The 10,967-nt window shown below is 43.8% G+C and overlaps 1 protein-coding gene across 1 annotated transcript in view; it reads left to right on the top strand.

Annotated features, from left to right (window-relative positions):
- Nucleotides 1-6,975: 6,975 nt before the first annotated feature.
- LOC125463826 (parvalbumin-like EF-hand-containing protein) overlaps nucleotides 6,976-10,967 on the top strand; it is a 35,690-nt gene continuing 31,698 nt past the window's right edge. The window contains exon 1 of the mRNA XM_048555579.2: nucleotides 6,976-7,012. The gene's annotated coding sequence lies outside the window, so the exon portion shown is untranslated. The remainder of the gene's footprint in view (nucleotides 7,013-10,967) is intronic.

Here is a 10,967-nt window from a genome sequence, read left to right as displayed (position 1 = left end):
TTATTTTTGTTTTGTTTTATCCTTATTTTTACATTCAATTCCTCTTGTCGTGAAATAAAGCATTCCACTAACCTTCTCAATTAAAACTGAAAAAACTGCGGATGCTGTAAATCAGAAACAGAAACAGAAGTTGCTGGAAAAGCCCAGCAGGCCTGGCAGCATCTGTGAAGAGAGATCAGAGTTAATGTTTCAGGCCCGCTGAGTCATCCTCAGAACTCAAGCTAGGGTCGCCTGACCTGAAACATTAACTCTGATTTTCTCTGCACAGACGCTGCTAGACCTGCTGAGCTTTTCCAGCACCTTGTGTTTTTGAGCTTTCTCAATTACATGCCGTACCTGCGCACTAACATATTGCAACTCATGCATCAGAATACAAAAATCCTTCTGCACGTCAGAATTCTTCTGTTCTCCATTTAAACTAAGGAGGCTTGGGGACCGCTTTGCAGAACACCTCCGCTCAGTTCGCAACAAACAACTGCACCTCCCAGTCGCAAACCATTTCCACTCCCCCTCCCATTCTCTTGATGACATGTCCATCATGGGCCTCCTGCACTGCCACAATGATGCCACCCGAAGGTTGCAGGAACAGCAACTCATATTCCGCCTGGGAACCCTGCAGCCATATGGTATCAATGTGGACTTCACCAGTTTCAAAATCTCCCCTTCCCCTACTGCATCCCTAAACCAGCCCAGTTCGTCCCCTCCCCCCACTGCACCACACAACCAGCCCAGCTCTTCCCCCCCACCCACTGCATCCCAAAACCAGTCCAACCTGTCTCTGCCTCCCTAACCGGTTCTTCCTCTCACCCATCCCTTCCTCCCACCCCAAGCCGCACCCCCAGCTACCTACTAACCTCATCCCACCTCCTTGACCTGTCCGTCTTCCCTGGACTGACCTATCCCCTCCCTACCTCCCCACCTACACTCTCTCCACCTATCTTCTTTACTCTCCATCTTCGGTCCGCCTCCCCCTCTCTCCCTATTTATTCCAGTTCCCTCTCCCCATCCCCCTCTCTGATGAAGGGTCTAGGCCCGAAACGTCAGCTTTTGTGCTCCTGAGATGCTGCTTGGCCTGCTGTGTTCATCCAGCCTCACATTTTATTATCTTGTAGTTTATTTTTGTTTTGTTTTATCCTTATTTTTACATTCAATTCCTCTTGTCGTGAAATAAAGCATTCCACTAATCTTCTCAATTAAAACTGAAAAAACTGCGGATGCTGTAAATCAGAAACAGAAACAGAAGTTGCTGGAAAAGCCCAGCAGGCCTGGCAGCATCTGTGAAGAGAGATCAGAGTTAATGTTTCAGGCCCGCTGAGTCATCCTCAGAACTCAAGCTAGGGTCGCCTGACCTGAAACATTAACTCTGATTTTCTCTGCACAGATGCTGCTAGACCTGCTGAGCTTTTCCAGCACCTTGTGTTTTTGAGCTTTCTCAATTACATGCCGTACCTGCGCACTAACATATTGCAACTCATGCATCAGAATACAAAAATCCTTCTGCACGTCAGAATTCTTCTGTTCTCCATTTAAACTAATGTTCTTTTCTCGTTTTTTCTGCCAAAGTGAGCAACTTTACACTTTCCCACTTTATACTCCATTTGCCGATTTTTACCCATTTATTCAGCCAATCCATTTCTATATGCAACCTCCTATGTCTTCTTCACAATGTACCTTCCTACCTACCTGGATGTCATCTGTTAATTTAGCTACCATAGCCTCACTGTCCTCATCTATGTCATTGCGAAAATGCACAGATCCCTGCAGAACTCTACTGCTAACATGCTACCATTAAGACAAAGGCTCATTGATGTATACTCTCTGTTTCCTGCCAAACAGCTAATCTTATATCCATGATCCTACACCATGAGTGATCCTTTTCTGCAACAACCTTTGATGTCGCTCCTTATCGAATGCTTGCCTGAAACCCAAGTGTGGTACGTCCTCAGGCTCTCCTTTCTCCACAGTGTGTGTTAGTCCTTTAAAGAGCTCCAATAAGTTGTTACATATGAGTTCCCTTTTGACAAAGCCATGCTGTCTCTTCCTGGCCATCTTGCAGGTGCAGCTATAATCTCTTTAATGATCAGTTGTACCACCTTCCTCATAACAGTTTCAAGCTAGCTGACTGACAGTTTCCTGTCTGCTGCTTCCTTCCCTTCCTGGGCACTTTTCAATCTGATGAAACCTTTGAGTCGATTCCTGGAAATTTCAGGAGCTGGTAGTGATTTGTCGATCCGTTCACATCTGCCCATCGAAACAAAATGGTCTTCTTTCATTCTTTCCTGCGCTACAGCATCACCGATGATGCTTGCTTTTGTTGATCACCTGTCATAGTCTGAAAAAGGTAAGGGTCAGCTATCTCCTTGAATCACTGTGATCCAGCTGGCAATTCCTATGTGAACTTTCTGTATCCATTTTGTACAGCCGAGTCATTGGCTAAGCAAGTTCAGAGGCCAGTTGCAAGTCAAACTCATTGTTATGGGATAGCAGGTTTCTTAAAGGACATCAGTGAAGAACTACTGCGATTAGCTTTCAATGCCAAATTTGTTAAAGAGCTGGATTTAAATGCCACCAATGCCAGGATAGGACTTGAAGCCATGTCCCCAGAGCATTAGCACAATGAGGAATTATCACGTTAGTCAAATCATCACAATACCACTGTCTCTCTGTCATCACTGCCTAATAAAGCCTATGAAGTGGAGGTGCCATTGTTAGACTTGGGTAGGGATGGTCAGAAATCATACGACACCAGGTTATATTCCAACAGGTTTATTTGAAAACATAAGCTTTTGGAGCCTCACTCCTTCTTCAGGTGTTAGTGTGAGAGATTGTTCCAGACACAGAATTTATCAGCAAAAGATCAAAGGGTCACACCACTGATGAGGATGTATTAAGCAAACCTAAGTTTCTGTTAAATCTTTAATCAGTTGGAAGGTTTTAATTCTAAACAAGGCCTCATACCCAACATGCATTGTCTGGCCTAAAATGTCACCATTTGTTTACATGATAAAACCTTTAGTGATCTCAGGGCAGTGACTTGAAAGAAATTCAGGCATTTACATATACATATTAATCAATTAACACCTTCTAACTGATTAGAACCTGGTGTAGTGTGGTTTCTGATTTAGTGAAATGTGTGGATATGAGTGTATAAGGAACCTAGAGTGAAAGTATAACCTGAGAATTTCTCTCAGTTCTGGCATGCAACCTTCATGCCACTAGATGTCCTTTAGATCACAGAAAGTATGAACAGCACTGAAAAGCTTCTAACTCTCGGGAACCTGTTGGCAATCGAGTAGCAATCATTGCATTAAAGGTATCTGGGTAGAATTTTCACTCTGTGGAATAAATGTATTCTAGGGGGTGCAGTAGAATTTTTTTAAATTCATTAACAGATGAGGGTGTTGCTAGATTGACAGCATTTATTGCCCATAGGGAAGTTAAGAGTCAATCACATTGCTGTGGGTATGGAGTCGCATGTAGGCCAGACCTGGTAAGAATGGCAGTTTACTTCCCGAAAGGATATTAGTGAACCAGATGGGCTTTATTCCAGATTCTTTATTCCAGATATTTTATTGAATTCAAATTCCACCATTTGCCATGGTGGGATTTGAACCTGGGTCCGACAGAAAGTTATTCAGGTCTCTGGATTAACAGTCCAGCAATAATACCACTAGGTCATCACCTTCCACCAATTGTGCTACCAGCTAACTAACAGGAAATAGACAGCACCTTTAAATGGGTGATTTTTTTGTTTAACAAGATGGTGTTCCACGGGGATCAGTGCCGAAACCTTAACTTTTCTCAATATATATAAATTACTTGGGGAATCTTGTGGAACATTGGTAATGTCCCTACCTCTCAGCTAGAAGGCCCAGGTTGAAGTCCCATGTGCTCCAGAGGAGTATCAAAACAGAGGTTGATAACAAGTATCTATAACATTGACTTGGATGAATACATCAAGTATATTTGCTGAAGACATATGAAGGAAACATAAGGAGATTACAGAAAGATATAGATCCGCAGTGAACGGGCAAAGATCTGGTAAATGGAGTATCATGCAGGAACATGTGAAGCTGTCCATTTGGCAGAAAAAGTAATAAAGAAGAATATTATCTAAATGATAAGAGATTGCAAAGCTCGTGATGCAGAAGGATTCGGATGTCCTAACACATGAATCACAAAAATTAATATTCCGTTACAGCAAGCAGTTAGGGAAGTTAAAAGAATGTTACCATCTATTGTGAATGGATTTGTACACAAGAGTGGGGAGATCATTCTTCAGTCGTACCGAGCATTGATGAGATCAGCTGGTGTACTGTGTTTCCTATTGCTCTCCTCATTTAAAGAGTGTGGTCCATGTGTGGAGTGAACCTCTAGAGGAGGTGGTGGGTGTGGGTACAGGCACAACATTTAAAAGGCATTTAGATGAGTAGATGAATAAGAAAAGCTTGGAGGGATATGGGCCAAGCGCAAGCAGGTAGGGGGATTCGTTTAGCTTGAGAATATGGTCGGCATGGACTGGTTGAACCAAAGGGTCTCTTTCCTCGCTCTCTGAAAGAATATAAAACAAAATGTTCCTACCTTGTTGAATTTTGTGGTATGAAGATGAGCACTCAGTGGCAGTGGTACTATATTTCACTTGCTGTACACCTACCTTTTGTTCAGTGAGAAAGTTGAGTGTTGGTGTGAAACATAACAGGCTGTCATCGATGGCAAGTCGCAGTTTGACAGCCAAGCACATTAAAGCCAAATGATGTAAGAATTGACTAAGGTGCTAACTCATTCTACCAGAGGTTTGAGATAATGGGAACTGCAGATGCTGGAGAATTCCCAGATAATAAAATGTGAGGCTGGATGAACACAGCAGGCCAAGCAGCATCTCAGGAGCACAAAAGCTGACGTTTCGGGCCTAGACCCTTCATCAGAGAGGGGGATGGGGAGAGGGAACTGGAATAAATAGGGAGAGAGGGGGAGGCGGACCGAAGATGGAGAGTAAAGAAGATAGGTGGAGAGAGTATAGCTGGGGAGGTAGGGAGGGGATAGGTCAGTCCAGGGAAGACGGACAGGTCAAGGAGGTGGGATGAGGTTAGTAGGTAGATGGGGGTGCGGCTTGGGGTGGGAGGAAGGGATGGGTGAGAGGAAGAACCGGTTAGGGAGGCAGAGACAGGTTGGACTGGTTTTGGGATGCAGTGGGTGGGGGGGAAGAGCTGGGCTGGTTGTGTGGTGCAGTGGGGGGAGGGGACGAACTGGGCTGGTTGAGGGATGCAGTAGGGGAAGGGGAGATTTTGAAACTGGTGAAGTCCACATTGATACCATATGGCTGCAGGGTTCCCAGGCGGAATATGAGTTGCTGTTCCTGCAACCTTCGGGTGGCATCATTGTGGCAGTGCAGGAGGCCCATGATGGACATGTCATCTAGAGAATGGGAGGGGGAGTGGAAATGGTTTGCGACTGGGAGGTGCAGTTGTTTGTTGCGAATTGAGCGGAGGTGTTCTGCAAAGTGGTCCCCAAGCCTCCGCTTGGTTTCCCCAATTTTCCATCCCCACCCCTGACTGCTTTCCAGAGAGACCACTCTCTCCGTGACTCCCTTGTTCGCTCCACACTGCCCTCCAACCCCACCACACCCGGCACCTTCCCCTGCAACCGCAGGAAATGCTACACTTGCCCCCACACCTCCTCCCTCACCCCTATCCCAGGCCCCAAGATGACTTTCCACATTAAGCAGAGGTTCACCTGCACATCTGCCAATGTGGTATACTGCATCCACTGTACCCGGTGCGGCTTCCTCTACATTGGGGAAACCAAGCGGAGGCTTGGGGACCGCTTTGCAGAACACCTCCGCTCAGTTCGCAACAAACAACTGCACCTCCCAGTCGCAAACCATTTCCACTGCCCCTCCCATTCTCTAGATGACATGTCCATCATGGGCCTCCTGCACTGCCACAATGATGCCACCCGAAGGTTGCAGGAACAGCAACTCATATTCCGCTTGGGAACCCTGCAGCCATATGGTATCAATGTGGACTTCACCAGTTTCAAAATCTCCCCTTCCCCTACTGCACCACACAACCAGCCCAGCTCTTCCCCCCCACCCACTGCATCCCAAAACCAGTCCAACCTGTCTCTGCCTCCCTAACCGGTTCTTCCTCTCAACCATCCCTTCCTCCCACCCCAAGCCGCACCCCCATCTACCTACTAACCTCATCCCACCTCCTTGACCTGTCCGTCTTCCCTGGACTGACCTATCCCCTCCCTACCTCCCCACCTATACTCTCTCCACCTATCTTCTTTACTCTCCATCTTCGGTCCGCCTCCCCCTCTCTCCCTATTTATTCCAGTTCCCTCCCCCCATCCCCCTCTCTGATGAAGGGTCTAGGCCCGAAACGTCAGCTTTTGTGCTCCTGAGATGCTGCTTGGCCTGCTGTGTTCATCCAGCCTCACATTTTACTACCAGAGGTTTGGCCTGGCTGCGGTACAAGTCCAGGCAGGCACAAAGACGCTGTCCCCCTTCTTCAATTTGACCTCCTGAAATGTTTTAAATCCTGGATCAAAGTGATGATCCCAGTCATGCTCTCTGGTATTAAGTGGAAGAGCTGCATCATGGACATAGATTTGGATACCTGTCACTAAATCAACGTGCTTTGCAATGAGGGGCTGTGCATCACAAGCAACACATATCCGCTGGGATAATTGGCTGCGAAAGTGCAAATTTTAGCACGTGGTATGTTTGCCTGCCATATCATTAAAATTTGTGTCGGTGAAAGTTCAAAATAAATGCAATGTTAATGAAATGTTGTCTTTCATATGTTTTGAACTTGACAGTGCATGAAATGCAGACCTGACAGATTAGAAACACTTGATAATTCTCAGAAGAATAAAGCAAGTCCATAACTGACATGCAGTTTGCTTTAAATAGCCAGTCAAAATGATATATAAACCCAAAGAACAACAGACATATCATTAGGTAGTAGCGAGATCCGTGGATACAAGAAATAAGGAGCACTTCTCAGTGGTAAGTTTACCGTTAAAGTTTATATTTGCACAATCTGGAGAGAAAGTCTAGAATATCCAGTTTAGCTTACAAAATAAGTCTCACAAAAAGATTTTAAAGATACTGACTATTTGGAAAATTAACTTCCTGTAAATAGAAAGTTATCCAAACTATCAGTTTGTTTTCCCTCCCTCTGTTATTTTGACGATGCGTCTTAAAGTATTTGAATAAATTGCTGTGTTCCGCCGACAGAACCAGTCAATATCCCAGTCATTTTAAATGGGCTAACAACTTCATAAAATAAGAAAAAAACAATATTTGCCTTAATGCATTAGACAGAGAGCTAAAAATAGGTTCAACTTCAGGGCTTATGGGCTTATTATCTTTACATCAACTGCTTTGCAATTCAGTTTAGACACTTATGCATTCACTTCATACTGCAGGTACATTTTTCTCCCCTTCAAATTAACTCTGCAATTAAAATAGCAACTGAATAAATAAGATGAGTTTATATCAAAGGCAATTTCAAATAATGAGAGGAAGATATTGAGGAGCCAAGTAAATGTGAAGCTAAGCCTTTTTTTTTGCTTCAATTATATAAATAAAATCAATTAAAATGCTGTTCATTCCTTTTGGCTTTAAAATATTGTAACACAAAACCATAGAGTGTAAGAGATGTTCGTAAACAGAAACTTAATTGTCAGATACCTTCATTATACTTAAGTGGGTCTTCCTCTGGGAACGTTTAAGTATGTTGTTTGCTTGCCGCTCCATCATGTGTTTTGAATCAGCAATTAAATTTTGGTAAATCTAACTGCCCCAGGAGTGCAACTTAAGGAAACGCCAGCAGCTGCACTCTGTAGCAAGGAGACAAACCAATCCTAAAATAGGTGACTGTAATGTAGCTAAAGTTACAAAACCTACTAGTTGCGATATGCAAGTGGTATCATTTTATTCTAGAATCCTCTGTCTTTTTATAAGTTTCTGCACAGTGTTCAGATTTCACCCCTTTCGAGACAGAGCATATGTTAGCCTAGCTGGGTGATAAGCCACCAGGGTTTTGACTTTGTTGACTCCGATGGAGTTTAATTGAAATCAGGTCAGACCTAAACACAGCAATGCAAACAATGGCCACAGGCCAGAGCTGGATTAAAATTGTCCATGTGCCTTTGCATTTTTGCTTCTAAGAAGGCTCAGTTCCTACAGAGTTTGGATCATGGAAATCTATGGCCATTTGTGCTCAACAGAACGATATCCATACGTCGGGCCAGGCAGCAAGAGACTTTCAGAGAGTTACGAGGGTTTGGCATAGTTTAACACCAACGCAAGTTTCCACCTTTCCCTTTGGAAGCCTTTACCTGTCCAGAGGACAACAACTCCCTTGTTGCTGGGGAGAAAAAAAAACAAGGTTTTACTTTTAAAAATCAACCAGTTCAGATGTATTATGCCACACTGCCAGAGCTTGGATTCAAGTTTTCTGGCGCAGAGGTAGCAACGTTGCAAGGGAAGGTAATGGCCTAGTGGTATTATCACAGGACTATTCATTCAGAGACCCAGGTCATGTCCTGTGGCCTGGGGTTCAAATTCTACTGCGGCAGACGGTGGAATTTACGTTCAATAAATATCTGAATTTAAGAGGTTAATGATGATCATGAATCCATTGTTGGGGCAAGTCACCTCTGGTTTAATAATGCCTTTTAGGGAAGGAAACTGGCATCCTTACCTGGTCTGGCCTCCATGTGACTCCAGACCCACAGCAATGTTTTTGACTTTTAACTGCCCTCTGGGCAATAAATGCCGATCAAGCCAGCGATGCCTTTGTGCCGTGAATGAAAGAAAAACACAATCACTGTACCATAAGAGTACACTTAAAACAAGCAAACAATTAGCAATTCACAGCCAGGTACAGAAACGGTAAGATGGAGAGGTTAAATCAAAATAGAATCAGAGGAGGAAATAATGGACCTAGTGCCCATCTCTCTCTAAAGGTTGCTTTTTTCTGTTTCATTATTCAGAAATGCTATTACACACCTCTGTCCGGCTCTTCCTTCAACAAGAGTGAATCACCCACGTTCCTAATTAAAGATTAATTAGCAAGCATTAACTAACCAGGACTAGCGCAGCAATAACTCACGAGTGGGAGAGTTGGGAAAGACAAGGGAACTGAATTTAACAGGAGTCGGAGATAACACAGTTCACCTGCACATCAAGAACACAGTTTTTTGTTTCCAATCGACGTGTTCAGCGATGTTATTACACTCCTCTGGAGCTGGTGGTACTTGAACCTGAGCCTCCTTGTCCAGAGATAAGTACACTACTGCAGCGACACAAGACATTTCAGAGCGCAGTTCTTCATACTTTTGCTTTCCATTTCTTCTTTTCACTTTTTGCTTTCTGTCCGGAGATGCTTTTAAGCAACATTGAACCCTTCCTTCCCCACCACCAAATCACTCTTGTTGCTTTTCTCCTTTATTCTCCACCACTAAATCATTCGCATTTCTGAAGAAATGTCAGTTTAAATGTAAAGCCTGAATGATGAAGTGTAATAACAGAAAACGTGTGAGAGAGCATTGAATTAACATGGAGTTGTGGTGGGAGGGTGTGGGGGGGGAGGATTAAACATTCCAGCCCTGTGGAGCCCACCTAACCCTAAAAGCTTTGAGAGTATTGGGGGACACTGTGAAGAATATGATTCTTCTTTTACATCCAGAAGTGCTGTCACACACGACCAGTCAGTTTTGTCCCCTCACCACTAAATCGCTTTTGGCAATTTTCACCTATTATATGATTTTGGTCTCTTTTCTATGTCATCTGCTCAGAGTTGCTATCCTCTGAAACAGGTGGGATTTGAACTCAGGCCTCCTGATCCAGAGGTAGGTGTACTACCACTGTGCCACAACTGCAAGAGCCCTTAGATGCACTTCTCAATATATCCAGAAGTGTTCTTACACACACTTGAATGGTTTACACGGTTTGTAAATACAGAGTCCAATATGTATCATCTGCTCGCCATCTACTCTGGGCCTGCATTTCTAACACTGACAATTTGGCCCATCATGTTTGTTCCAGCTTGAAGAAAGGCTTTCCAACCCAAACCCTGCCCCAGCAATCGATTCGTGGGCAGCACATCAAGTGTAAATCCAAATAGTTTTTAAAAGCAACGTTTCTGCTCAAACCACCCCCGCAGGCAATGCATTCACTCCTTTACCACTGGTTGAAAACACTTCCCTCACCCCTTCCAATTGTTCCACCAGTTATTTTAAATGTATACCCTTTCCTCTGTGAGAAATATATCCTTCCTAAACACTTCGTCTTGGGCCTTATAAATTCCTTATAAATTTGCAGACTGCAATTAAATCTCTTCACAGTCTCCTCGGTGCCAAAACAAACAAACGTCAGCTTACTCAATCCTTCATCATAGTTAAAATTCTCCAGTCTGGCCACATCCCCTCTTATGCAATCAGATCCTTTCTGAAACACAGAGACCAAAGCTCCACGCAATATTCTCAGAATAGCCTAATCAGTGTTTTACTCAGTTCTGGGACAGCTTCCCTATGCCAATATTTTGTTTTGATTAATAAAGGAAAGGATCTCGTACACTTTCTCAATCATCTAATCTGGCTACCCTGCCACCTTCAGGGATCCTTGTCCATGTACTCTAAGTTCTCCTTGCCTTCAACACTTTCCAGTGCAGATAATCTGTATTCTCCTGCCTTGTTTGGTCTCCCAAATTACACTATCTCACATTTCTCCAGGTTGCATTCCATTTGACACATTTAAGCCCAGCTGAACAGTCCTTTGATGCATTCTCATAGTCCACAATTTTCTTCCTTACTGTCAACCATGTACCCAAGTTTGATACCATCTGTAAATATCTTGTTACATCCAAATCTTTGACATGCTTACTACAAAAACTAAGGGATTCGATATTGACCCCCGTGGAACCTCACCTGAAACATCCTTCCAGTCACAAAAA

This window comes from Stegostoma tigrinum, chromosome 22 (assembly GCF_030684315.1).
Source record: "Stegostoma tigrinum isolate sSteTig4 chromosome 22, sSteTig4.hap1, whole genome shotgun sequence".
Classification (NCBI taxonomy): domain Eukaryota; kingdom Metazoa; phylum Chordata; class Chondrichthyes; order Orectolobiformes; family Stegostomatidae; genus Stegostoma; species Stegostoma tigrinum.
The sequence above is the reverse complement of the archived record's forward strand: the minus strand, read 5'-3'. Positions and strand labels throughout refer to the sequence as shown.